Source organism: Sebastes umbrosus, chromosome 5 (genome assembly GCF_015220745.1).
Source record: "Sebastes umbrosus isolate fSebUmb1 chromosome 5, fSebUmb1.pri, whole genome shotgun sequence".
In the NCBI taxonomy this organism is placed as follows: Eukaryota; Metazoa; Chordata; class Actinopteri; order Perciformes; family Sebastidae; genus Sebastes; species Sebastes umbrosus.
In genome coordinates, this window is record NC_051273.1 from 17836907 (window position 1) to 17846356 (window position 9450).

At 38.3% G+C, this 9450-nt stretch overlaps 1 long non-coding RNA gene across 1 annotated transcript; it reads right to left on the bottom strand.

The window, feature by feature from the left end:
• Positions 1 to 3404: 3404 nt before the first annotated feature.
• On the bottom strand, positions 3405 to 8170 carry LOC119488615. The gene is made up of 5 exons (XR_005206993.1): positions 8019 to 8170; positions 6294 to 6385; positions 5152 to 5236; positions 4692 to 4814; positions 3405 to 3474 (listed from the first exon to the last, which is right to left on the bottom strand). It is a non-coding gene; the product is annotated as an uncharacterized LOC119488615 (long non-coding RNA).
• Positions 8171 to 9450: the final 1280 nt, after the last annotated feature.

The following is a 9450-nucleotide window of genomic DNA, read 5'->3' on the forward strand; positions in this document are numbered from 1 at the left end:
CTCATTATCTGGAGTAATCTGGATTTAATGAAGAACACACAATCATGGGATTTAAAAAGCTCCACATAATAAGTCTGTGGCTTCAATTGAGGACTCTGACCCCATTTCTAAAATCCTCACAAAGATGAGAGCCCTACATCCCATCATGCACTCCCCATTTCCCCATGACAACCCCACAGGACAAACACTGGAACTGTTGAGAAACTTAAAGGGGCTATACAGTATGTAAGAATTAGAAATTGCCCGTTAACAGTGACACCTGTGGCCGTTAAAGCTTCAGCAGGCAGAATGTTTTTGGCATCATTGGGCAAAAAAATCCATAATAACCTTTCAGCATATTGTAATTCAAGTGTTCTGAGAGAAAACTACACTTCTGCACCTCCTCATGGCTCCGTTTTCAGGCTTTAAAAAAATCTATCAATCACAGGTCATTTTCCAGCTCTGTCTGGTGGGCGGTGCTTGGTAATTCCTCAACTTATCTCAACATGGCTTTTCCAGCTAAACAGTACACTACAAGATGTTTCTGAAAACATTTGAAGTGAGAAATGGGCATTACAGTAACAGAATATTGATTCATATTTGATCAGCGCTGCCTAGTTTGACCGTTTGATCGGAGTTCGCGAGTGATTGACAGCTGCTCAGAGATGGCATACTCCAGCTCGGCTCTGATTGGTTGTTTTCTTCCGGTCTGTGAAATCTTGCAGATGCCATTAGAAGCACCAAAGGACACCGGAGGACACAGAGGCACAAGATTTTTTCAGATTACCTGTCTCATGCACTACTGTCAGGATATAGTGACCGTTTTATGAAAACAACTTTTTTAAAATCATATTTGCTCCTTTTCTACCCACTGCAGCTTTAAGTCAATGTCAGCGTCCTGTTGCACGTCCTGGTGCTCGCACGGCGGAGACGCAAGCGAGCATTTGGGCAAAACAGTGAGGCGACACACAAGACCGAACGTGACTGACATCTAAAACCACAATATCACTCTATATTTCACATGCTTGGCAGTAATGTTAGCTTACCTATCCAATAGGAATTTCGCCAGCTCTGGGTCCGTTTTGATACCCAAAACTAAACAAAAGTCCCTCCATGAATCGAAGGCCCGGCCGATGTTGATCCTAGTTTTTCCCCCCGACTTCGGTCAGATTCCTGTTCTGAACAAGACGGGCTCCATTTGATATAACTTTGTTTTTTTTGTGCTTTCGTGAAGTTTGTGTTGGAGTCTGAGTTGTGGTGGGAGCTGGACGTTTGTTGGCGTTAGAGGACTCCGTTTCTGACCGAACGTTAGCTATCGTTGCATCGTGCATGACGTCACATCTGTTGGATTTTCTTGTAAAAACCGTCCTGCATTCTTCACATTAAAAGCAGACTACAGGTTGATAGAGGAAACCCAGAAAGTCGTGGAAGGTCTAATTTTTTTTTGGGTTAGGTTACAACCTGTTCACACATTGGCAATGAAAATGTTTGTGTAAAAACTTACATACAGACCCTTTAAACTTTTCCTAGAGTGCACTCTTCTCCCATATATAGATTTTTATTGAAGCTGACTAGAAAGCAAACAGGTTCTAAATAAGGTGCAAACACACTCGTCAACACCTTCCTGTCACACTGGGAGGTGGACTCACACTGGGAAAACTTGGTGGGTGATTAAAAAATACAAGAGGACAAAACTTCCAGCCTAACAAAAAGCAGGGAGACTTTAATAAGCCCCGCTGGGACTGTAGCAATATTAGCATGACTTAACAGCAGCATGACTCTGTTTTTCTGCTCCAGGCAGTCAGGATGTTTCCTCACCAGCAGTCACCACTTGCTGGCAGCACCCGGCCACGTGCAGAGCACTTTAGAGCCACTTGTGTGTATTAACAGTTAACTCTGTTTGCATGACAAATACCATGTTTACCCCCGAGTCTATTAGTTCAGCACCCTTGAGTTGAGTAGATAATCTTGCGTGAAACAAACTCTGAATTGCAGCTTTGTGACTTTCTGCACTGAATTAAAAGCACTAAAATAAAATTCTATTTAGCACTGTGCAGCTGTCAACTACAATGATGATAGTCAAATGAGACATCAATAACATGCAGAAGAATATCTAAAGGGGAAAAAGGAACAGGATGGAGATGTGTAACACTACGGGAATACATTTAAAACTGAGATTTCTCTGCCCCCTTCTGGTGGTTTCTAACATTGACAAGCTCATTTCAACAGACACTCAGAATCTCTGGTAGAAAGACAGATTGATCTCCTCAAACATCAACTTTTTCCTTTGCTCCCCCCCCAAGAATCATTAAAATATTCTGCATGAAAGAGCTTCACAATTACAGTGCCTCTAAATTTCACAGATGTTACTTTAGCCACCTCATTTTGCTTTGTGAAATAAAATAAAACAATCTTTCGGTAAATTACTTTTGGAGTTAGTGTTAAGCTTTTGCCCCAAATCTGTTCACTAAGATCCTGAATATGCTCACAGACAAGAGAATAGTCTCTGGTCCTGACATTTAAAAATGCTGCATGAGTTCTGAATTCACACACAATTCTGCACAGATGGCATAACCCTAAACCAATACCATTACCATTAATATGCATCAATTCTCAATATCTTTAAGTTTGACAATTTTTTTCCCCAAAAACTAAGAAGGAGCTGATGTGTCCTCTTTCAGCAGCATGATCCACTACCTGTTCAATGTCAGGAAACTCTCCATAATGTATCACTGTCCTCAAAAGAACAATTAATATACAAAAAAAATCAAATAATTAAATGAAAATAATATATTCCTTTCAGGATTTACTGTTTTCTGTTGTCATGGCAAGAATGGAAACATAAAAGGAGACTACCCTGTCATAGAAAACACAGGGTTGGAGAAACGTTATTATTAGCAAATTGCCTGAATCTTTGTAGATAAACTGCACAGAAATGCAGAATGTACACTGAAGCTATTACTGATGTTTGTTGGTAAATTGTGGACAAAGAACTTTGCAGTTTGGTCTACAGTAAAAACAAATGACAATAGACAAAGTTTCACCAAGCACCCCACTTGCTGTTCTTCAGCTATGCATGCTCATACTTATACATACATTTTTAATAAATACATTTTTGCAAAGGAAAAACATTGAGCTTTAATCTTGTTCATCATACAGTTCATTAGTTAGTTTAGAGGTTGAAGTGTGAGCCGCTCCCTCTGAGTACACGTTATCTGTTGATGTTGAGAGTTTGAGATCCAACAAGAAACAGAAACTGTTTAGGGGTAGTCTGGACATGTAAAGTTTTGCTCAGCGGGACATTAATTGCATTGTGACAAAAAAATGTCCACATTTGTCCGTTAAAGCTGAAGTAGGCGAGATTGGACCGTATAAAACGGTCGCTAAATCGTGACAGTAGTACATGAAACGGGTAACCTGAAAAAAATCATGTGCCTCTGTGTCCTCCGGTGTCCTCCGGTGTCCTCCGGTGTCTTCCGGGGCTCCTAACGGCATCTGCAAGATTTCACAGACCGGAGGAAAACAAGCAGTAAGAGCTGATCTGAGGTCTGCTGTCCATCTGCTGTCTATGAGAGCCGGCTGTCAATCACTCGCGAACTCCGACCAAACGGTCAAACTAAGCTGATTAAATATGAATCAATATTATGTTATGTTAATGCCTATTTCCTCCATCAAATGTTTTCAGAATCATCTTGTAGTGAACGGTTTAGCTGTAAAATGAGAAAGTTTGTGACGCCACTCGCATTGTGAAATTTGGTGAAGGAACGCCAAATACCGGTCACGTGACCGGAGCACAGCCAATAGGAATGCTCTCTCAATGAAATGACCTGTGATTGGTCAAAGTCTCCCGTCACGGGATAGATTTTCTAAAGCCTGAAAACAGAGCCATGAGGAGGTGCAGAAGTCTAGTTATCTCTCAGAACACTTGAATTATAATATGCTGAAAGGTTAATATGGAATTTTTGCCCAATGATGCCAAAACATACTGTCTACTGCCACTTTAACCTTTGGGACAAATGGCCATTGTCAGCTGAATGCAGGTTTTCTAGAGAAGACATTTTTTTTAACATGCCTATACTTCATTGTTTAGCCAGCTAAACAGTACCAGCCCTGTGTTGTTTTATAGTCGGATAAAATGATGAGAGATTATACATATTTACATTCTCAGTCAAACACTAGTGGAGACAACTCTGCTAAAATTCTCTGCTCGTACATTGCACTTATTAAAAGAAACTGGAGGAAATCGACTTTGTCAATTATCTGTCTTGTAAGGAATGTATACGATCTGTTTTCTGTTAACTGACTGTAGAATAGTCATAGTAATAGCTTGCATAATGAGCAGCGTAGCTCCTAATCTGCCGGTGAAACCTGGCCTGGAGAACAGGAGGTCAGAGGAGATAGAGGGACAGTTGCAGTTATGTCACATGAGGGCTTTTCCTGCTGTACTATACTCAAAATAGAGTCTCTCTCATTATTGTCAACTGTCTCTTTGTTGTATTTGTTGGACCAGCTGGGAACATCTGCTGGTAACATGGTAACATCTAGAGGTAGCAGTAAACTACCACAGTCATTTCAGTTTATAGTTCATTGAAAAATGAAGGAACTTCACACATATTATTTATGTTTGTTTATTAACTGGCCCCTGCCCTCCTGTCATTTTGCAAAAGTTGCCCCCAGGCAAAGCAACTTGAGTATCCCTGTTTTAAACCTACTTGTTGCATTGTTCTCCTTCTGACAGGCTGTATCAGGTGATGAAGCCGTGCTGCTCCTCCACAGTTGGAGGCTCCCTCACCACCAGGAGGACGGCACCGCCGCTCTGTTCCTTCACCTGCAGCCTGGGACCAGCAGAGGGCAATACAGAGACAGACAGGGAGAGGTGAGATCAATAAATGTGCTGCAACAAATGAATTAACAATAGACAGATAATGCTCTACAGAATTAGATTTTGTATATATGTTTTGTTACATTTCTCTTTAACTAGTTGTTCATCCAATAAATGTAGTAAAAAGATGTGCAAAGCATCTAATATGTTGCTGTAATTACTATATTTTCTGTGTCCCTTGTTCTCTGATGAAGGTGAAGCAAATCTTCATGTTAAAAACACTTAAAGGGATAGTTTGGCTGTTTTGAAGTGGGGTTGTGTGAGGTACTTATCCATAGTCAGTGTATTACCAACAGTAGATGACGGTCGGCACGCCCCCAGTTTGGAGAAGCAGACAGGCGTACCGGCACCGGTGCAAAGCAATACAATACAGTGCTGTGGACGGGGGCGAAACTTGTAAACAAGTGCAAAGGCCACAAAAGTGCAAAGATGTTTTTCATTGTTGAATGTGTCATAGGAGTAATTACATCCGACAATTACCAAAAACATCTGTCATCCGTACAGTGTTGTCATACCACCGTTTTCCATCAAATGATGACGTCAATAGAGCTGACAGTCAGTCAAGGCTTAAACTTGTAACAGCTTTATACGAATCGTTTCAGCTTCCTTTGAAAGGTTCTCATATGGATGTACTTTAATCACTATTACTAACTGTAACTGCAAACATCTGGAAAATGTGGGCATTATCGATGAGACGTACTGGCAATGATTTTGAGTGATTCGTGGCTTGTTCGACTGTTTTTCTCACTTCAAGACAATTAAATATACCTCATGAAACATGTGGGACCATTCTGCCATTGTTCTTTCCTTTCCATCTGGGATCAGTTATCACCAAGAACATACAGCAAATAGGAATTCATAAATAGGAATCAAAACTGAAAAAAAGCTGTTTTGCTATTTTCTGCTAAAAAGCATATGAGTAAAAGAACTGAAATACCAAGTTAAGGGAGTGACACTAGGGCAACATGACATGAAAACTAGCTGAAAGACCAATTTTCTGGAGACCAAATGCACCTTCTGAAGGACATATTAGAGGCTCTGGAGGAACTGTGAATGAGAAATGATTGCATTTCTCTACAGTTATTTGATTTGTTTAATCAGTACACGATTAAAATACTTAAAATATACTCAGCATACCGGAATCAGGCCCTCAAAGTACTGCATGTTTTCAGTTAAGGGCTACTTCACTAAGATTGATAATATAAATGAGCACAGTCACAATTAATGTCAATGCACTGCAGCTGAAACTATACATGCTGGGCTGTCTGACACATCTGTAAAGCAGTGGGGTGAAAAAGAGAGGAAAAGTCTATTTTCTCTGTTACTTAACTGCAAATTTCAGAACAGCAATCAGTTCTCAATCAATCAACAATCAGCATTTTTTGGAAAAACACAAAGCACATGGTCAAACAAAGTGGTTAATAGATCTTACACATTAGACTCTTCCCCGGTGTCCAGTATCAGTTTATCATTATAGGCGATGAAGACACAGCAGGGGCTGCTGACTGGGGCTCCAGAGGAACTCTGCAGGGGACAGAAATAACATTTCAGTAACGTTATAAATGTGCCTGACACAGGATCTGATGTGTTTTCTCAGGCTATAAATACAAGATTACATCAGAGTTGCTGTGTAATTTGATTCCACTAGTTTGAGGAAAACTAAAATCATAACAAGACAGTTAAACATTAGTTAGTTGAGAGAGTTACATACTGAAGAGACGAACTGTCTGTACTTTTAGCAGAAGAACAACAAGAGCAAATATAAAGTGTCATTTGGGTCAAAAGGTACGGTCTGTTCATTCTGGAGCTTCTGTTCCTGGACTGTGGACGTTAGAGGAAGCAGTCTGAACTCGGAGAGGTGGCCAGAGTCTGGGAGCTCTGATGGAGCAAGGAACATTGTGAATGTAACTAAGTACATTTACTCAAGTACTGTACTTAACGGTGATATTGATAACATTCAGCCACTAGATGTCGTATTCTCCCTCCCCCATTCCATTGCATTCACTTCACAACAAGTCGTTGCTAGGCATTTACCATCAATCTCAGCCATTTATCCATCAGAGATACCACGTGATACCAACGTTGTTTTACTATTGGCTCACAAGCCTCGTTAGAAGTGGGAACCAAATGTCAGATATCTTCCACAGAGATAAACAAAACATTCATTTTGGACCCGCCAACATTTTTAAAATGATTAATTCACAATCATAACATTGTTTTTTCAGGAAAAGCCATACTTTTATTCTGCACCTTTCTAAAGGCTCTGTGGATGTATTACTTTTTAAATATATATTTTATGTGTCTACATAAAAATGTTATCAATAAAACATACATATAATATACATATAAATATAATTTTTTTTGAGTATTTCCATTTAAATGCAACTTTATACATCATATACTTGTTGCTGTCCAGTGAAAACCACGTTTCTCCAAATTTGGTGTTTTGAATTTGAAATCTGATAAACTGAATGATTAAGTGTAACTACTTCTTAAACTAAATAAACTATTAAAAAAGCCTCTTTGATAGCGGGGAAATGCATCGTCACAAAGCTGAAAGCAGGCCTGTTTTTATTATAGAGACAAAATATTACAAACATATGATAGAATATGATGCATTGCTGTAGATTAAATCACCTAACAGTAAATAATGTAGTTAAATAAGCACAACCTTAAATATCTACAGCAGTAAATGCAGCATACACATGAATGCAGCAGTAATATAAATCCAGAAAACACCACACTGACAGGGACTATTTTACTGCACATTCAGTACTTTTACACATTCATGCATACTTTTACTTTAGTAAGGTTCTGAATGCAGGACTTTTCCTTGTAGTTTAGTATTTTCACAGTACTTTTACTGAAGTTAAGGATCTAAATACTTCTAACACAACTGGTAAGGAAGGTCTTAAGAGCAACACTGGAGCAAGTTGCAGTGGTTGGGTTTCTAAATCTCAAAAACTGTGACATGAACTGAGCCTCACCAGATCCTTTATTTGTACAATTATCTGATTTGAAGAACACCTGCTCCTCTTTAGGAATACTTCCCTCCTCATTTCATCCATATTACAGATAAAATGACACCCAACCTCACCCTGAATTTAACAACATGGCATAACTAAGTGATTCTAGTATCTTTTGAGTACATTCTCACCTTGAAATAACACTGTAAAAAGCAAACGTAGGTGAAAGAAATGTCTAAACATCCAAAGAAACCTCTCAAACAACTTGTTCAGTTGTTGCATCCACTTCTTTGCTGTTCATCTGTGTTCAGTCGTAGTTTTACCAAGAGGATGATACTCTAGCACCACCTTCTGGGGTTGGTAAAATGTTGGTGGAGGCTACAATAGTGGTTTGTGTATGGAGTCCTAATCGTGACAAAGTCACTCATAACTCTGAATACATCATTAAAGGCGTTGTTTTTATCGGTTTGATATTTTTTGCTGTTTTGATGTGTGATATAAAAAGTTTATTATCATTAAAGAGTAAAAATAAAAAAAGGTAATTTATCCATTTTCAGCATTCACTTTTCCAATTTTCCTCTCCACTTTCCAAACATTTATTGCTGCTTAATGAGATGTGTGTGTGTTTGTGTGTGTGTTAGTAATCAGAGGAGTGTGTCAGTAAGTCCTACATTAGGTTAGTAATGGTGCCTTCAGGTGCAATCGTATTTGCTGTCTTCATAACAAGAGTCCATTTGAACCATCAACAGACATTCACACCTCAATTTCAGACTTTGATGACATCAATTCAAAATAAATATTTTTTTTAACATCCATTTAAACCTTATAACTTAACCCACTCTTTAAATGGAGGTTGGAAAATAATTTATAATAAACTGCAAGCAAATTATATTTGAACGTTTAGGCTAGGGCATAGCACACCAATGTTATTAATTATATTAGTTAATTATCCTGGGTTGTCCTGGGTATTTTCAGAATTATTCACACCATTCATTTTTGTATTTCATTCCATGTCACTCTGTGAATGTAAATATATCTATATGTATAATGCATATGTGATTACCTTAGTGAATAGATGTAGATTTGTCATGCAATGTCAACGCAATATTTCAGTTACTTGCTTTTCACATGTAATGTCTTCTCCATAATGAATACAAAAGTGGGAAAAAAGGTAAACCAACAAAAATGTGGTCACAAAAAAATAATGCATTTTTCAGGCCGGTATTTTGTAAACATGTTGGTATTACGTATCCATGGGTAACTAAGGCACAGTACCTTTAAATTAATTGCCAAAATTGCACAATTTGTATTTGTAAACAAACATAACATCATGTTATTATTCACAAGAGTTCCACTGTTTATATGACACAAACAAGTGCAGGTGATGTATCATCTTTCAAAAATAATGAATACAAAGGTAATGTATTTCAATATTTCACTCTTTCATTTTAATCGTTTCTTTTTTTTTACAAAATATAATAATTATAAACAAACATAACAGAAGCAGTACAATATATAAATTGCTAAAAATAAAATAAAATAAAGAATTAACAAAAGGCAGTGATTCAGCGCCTTTTCCTGCCTTTCGTCGTGCCCCCCCCCCCCCTCTCGTGTAAACAAAGA